The sequence below is a fragment of the Opisthorchis viverrini genome (assembly GCF_000715545.1).
Source record: "Opisthorchis viverrini unplaced genomic scaffold opera_v5_7, whole genome shotgun sequence".
NCBI classification, from domain to species: Eukaryota; Metazoa; Platyhelminthes; class Trematoda; order Opisthorchiida; family Opisthorchiidae; genus Opisthorchis; species Opisthorchis viverrini.
In genome coordinates this window covers 3,046,541-3,051,135 of record NW_008751663.1, presented here as the reverse complement: position 1 = coordinate 3,051,135, position 4,595 = coordinate 3,046,541, and positions in this window count along the sequence as shown.

The following is a 4,595-nucleotide window of genomic DNA, read 5'->3' as shown; positions in this document are numbered from 1 at the left end:
CCCCGTGTGGTCGCAAAGTGGTCAGATCAATAGGATGTGATGTCCACGGATGACAATAAAAGATCAGTACCAATCCTTTAAAAAAAACGGAAAAAGATTGCCGGAGTCACACTACGCAGGTATCTTTTTATTCATTTAGAATAAAGCACAGGGGGAGAAACACTGGCCATCAGTGACCAGTTGACCTATTGAGGAAGAGTGAAATTTCCGGAAAACCATCTGGCGCATTACCGGAATGAGGTTCCCGCCAGACCCGCGGAAAGCTTCACATATTCCTTTAGCCAGAGAGTCGCCAACGATCTTCTGCACGCGGCGGCTACGTCTCTAACCTATAAAATAGGACAGGTCGGATCGCGTCATTGTACAATCTACCTCTGGTAGTCAGGCCGATTTCACGTCGGCACCACAAATGTTAGAGGTTGGCAAGTGCTGTCCTCGATTTCCTTTACCCGTCCGTCAGTACTATGAGGTTCGGGTTCGATCCCACCAAATCTTGCAGTAACACATTTTACGCCTTCGGAGCGCACACCGAAATGTACAGCAGAAGTAAAGCAATATCACCGATGCATTAAATGTCCGTAAGCAAACGCCCCATGGGTATTTCGATCACCGAGGTGTTAGAGAAGGATAAGGACTCAATGAGCATATCGATTGCGAAGTTAAGGGGAAGGGGCGATGAAGGGCACCCTTGGCTGACCAAATGATAGCTTGCCGTACACGATCACGTCTTCGTGGAAGTTGGCATATAGCGTCTTAAGGAGGGTCATCTTTGCTTCATAGAAACTGCCATAGTGCTCGACGGTCCACAGAAGCAAGGGCAGCTTTCAACTCAAAGAAGAATACAATGTTGGTTGGAATAGATTATCAAGAATCTAGCGAAATATCTTGGAGGACGCAACCGAGTTTGGTTTTCACAGATTTGCCTTTCCCTGTGTTCATCCAATCTACGAAGGATAAGAAGTACCTTTGAAGCCTCAGCTACCAGATTAATGCCTTGGTGGCTTCCACGCAGCGTCCGCCTACCGTTTTTGAATACATGGATAACTGTCTACGTGTCCTGTTCTGCAAGCCCTTCCTATTCACACCACTTCGCATCAACGACCCTTATCAGATTGATTGCCAGAGGGCTGGATACAAACCGCCCGCTCCCTCAAGTTTCAGTAGAGATAATTAGCATTTCATTTCTTTATTCACACCACTTCGCATCAACGACCCTTATCAGATTGATTGCCAGAGGGCTGGATACAAACCGCCCGCTCCCTCAAGTTTCAGTAGAGATAGTTAGCATTTCATTTCTTCTTCTGGGACCAGAAGGCTCAGTGGTTCGGGCTCAAGTGGTTAGAGCGCGAATTTACTGACCGGAAGGTCCGTGGTTCGAACCCGACCTGTGCCTCTCGGCTTCCCTATCTAGACTTAGGCAGCGCCCTTTTTTTCACTTTTGCCTTTCAGGTGAACGACAGCCGCTGAACGACAAGAACAAAACCGACCCGGGAAAGTTGGGCAAAATGCCTCGATCCTGTGTATCAACCTGTGAATCCGTGATGGGCACGCGGGCGTCCCAACTCAGTGACAAAAAAAGCACCCTCATGCCGAAGCCGCCAAAGCGTGGTGTCGTCATCTACATAGCCTTGTGTTCTATATACAGCAGAACTAATAAGCTGAAACAATAAAGGCCCATATCGAGGCCGTACTGTCACCGTAATTAGGCTCTATGATGGCCGGTATATCCAGTCTGCGCGGGATTGGTCGGAAAGTCAGACTTCAGGGTTAACAACAAGCCAAGCTTTGATTGGTCGAAATTGAGGTTCCAAAGGCCATACCTGTCAATATCAATGGGGAGTTCATCCTGTAAGTGAAGCAGATCTACAGTGAACATCCGGGTTGCATCATACAGCTGTTTTATCCTTGTTAGAAATAACCAGTCGCACACACCTGACGAGACTCCAGAGTCTCGAGCCGTAGCCTCCTAGTTAGTCGTGTGAACACAAACGTTCGGCCAGGGAACAACTGTCCAGGGCTTCTCACATTTTCCAAATCAACCGGCTTCGCTCATGGGATGAAATAGCCAACTGTTCACATTAACATGTTTCGGTATCCGCTAAGTCGCCAACGTCGATTGCGGGTGTCCGAATTTCCAGTGTGTTGTTCAATGACACCCTGTACATTGTATCTAATTCGTTTCGGTAGCCGCAGTAAGTTCTTCAGGTTAATGACTCAAGTTGCGCGTCCAGACGTCAACCCTAAGTTTCAGTGGGCCTTCTGTTTCTTCCAATGCTGCAATCACCACCTGAATCACGATGTCCACATTTGCGTGCCCTTTTGGTCACGGGTTTAACTCCACATTAAGCAGTACAGTGCCACCGTCAGAACTGACAAGATGCTAGAGGACATTCCCACGTCCCTGTTTTTCATGCGAACTCATTGTCGTGGATTCTAATTCCAAATATCAGGGACGTTGAGATTGACAACAGTCATTTTTGGGCATGGTAGAGCTTGAACGTTGAAAAGAAACGTGTCCGCTAGTCGGCTAGTGGACAGTGGAGGTGACATGTCCAAACACATTAGGATTAATGGCGAGTTAGACTGGCTAGTAAAAAGCTTCCATAACGGCTGCATCAACTGCACCAGAGGACGGTGACACCTTCGACAGTTAGAGAGAAGTAACGCGGTTGATTTTAAGCGAGATGGTTGGACTGGTGCAGGGTATGGCATTAGTGTCGATGAGAGGAAGAAGGCCTTTGTTGCGGAGTCATTTATTAGAAAACGCTAACTGAACATTCACAGACTAATGGACAGGGAAGCAAAACGCTCATATGTATTTTGTTTACAAAAACTGACTATCCGTCCTCTCTTTGAAAGCGTCTTCCTGAAATTTCCTGGATACCCACTGACTATCACACAAGTGTAAACGAATACTTCAAAGTGATTCCACAAATTCCGTAATAAATCTCGATTTCAATAGACGTGAAGTGGGTTTACGATAAAACCACATACTACTCGCTTGCCTCCACCATCGGAAGTATCAACGTTACGCACCTTCCCTTTTAAAGGTCATTCGCATGCCACCGGTCGTCATTTACCTCCGTCAGGTCGGCTCCGGCAGTGGGTCAACTCGGCCGCTCTTCGGGTGCATCAAGCGACTTACGAAGCTGCGTGTCATTTGATCTTTTCGAATCCCGACCAACTTGACTTGTATAGACGTTCCCCAGGCGGTCGATAACGACAAACGGCCCTTGCCGTCGGCTGCCTAGTCTCCGAGATCCAAGTCCACTAATTCCAGGATTCTGATGATCCTTCCACTTGACCTTCGCGCCCATGGGGAATGTTCGCGCCTTCTACGTGCCGTTCCCTGCCTAGACCTTGCCTGAACGGCTGTCAAGTTCTCTCGAGCTCGCGTTCTTTTTTCTCTAGACAAGCGTGTTGCCGACCACAACCCAATTTCCTGATCAACCGGAAGGTACGGATATTACGGTTTCACGGATTGATATACACAGGGTCGAGGCTTTTGCCCAACATTCCCGGGTCGGTTTTGTTCTTATCGTTCAGCGGCTGTCGTTCACCCGAAAGGCACAAGTGAGAAAATGTATAGCAATGCTCTTTATGTTTTCAGCGTTTGGGCAGTATGCTTGCCAGTTTAAGGAAACGCATAAGTAAATGTCTAGTAGTGCTTTGAACTGGGTTCAAGAAGGAGCGTGGTTCAGCGATGAAAGCCATGTTGGCCAAGCTTTGCCGCAGGCTATTGGCATACCCAAATTGAGTTCGCCGAAACTATAAGGTTTTCGAAGTCTCTAGTTTAATGGGGAGTTAGTCTAATCAATTTGCACCCTCGCGTGACATGTTACACGTAGCATTTTGTTTAAGTGACCGAAATGTCAAGGTCATTGACCATCACCGATTTGTATTTTTTGCTGGTCTACGCGGCATAAAACACGAAACCGCACTTTAGCATATTTTTACGTTTCTCTGTGTTCCTGAAGAATAAAATAACATCTTAATAGTATAGGATCAGTCGTAGGCGTTTGTTTGCTTTAGATACCTCAGATTTAACAAATGGAATATTTTTGTTCGACGAACCTGTTCAGAACACATTTTCCTCATGGATCCAATAAGTGCAATAAAGTTAGATAACAGCACAAAATGGCAGTGGCAGTGCGAAGGCCATCTGTGGATGATCCCTTTCCCAGTTATGCATAACTAGCTTGTAGATAATACAGTGTTACGAGATAGCTGTGGGCGCCTTCCCTATTATAACTGACGTTCTATAGGTGGTGACCACCATAAAGCGGTCACGGTGACGGTAGCCGTTGTCACTCACCTCGACTACCTATTGTAGCTGCTGGATCCGTGTCTATGTGCGACGCTGATTACGGTTCCTCACATATGCGCGGCAGCCCAATCCAATGAGCAACGACGGCCCCTTGTACTCGTATCTCTACTAGTTTTCACTCATCTCAAATACCTGTTGTAACTGCTAGGCCCGCGTTTATGTGCAGCGTTGATAATGAGACTGTACCTTTGCACAGTAACATAATCCGGTGGTCAATGACGGTCTTTTATACCCTTAACTATACGCGATGCCGCTTGTCTTCGCTAGC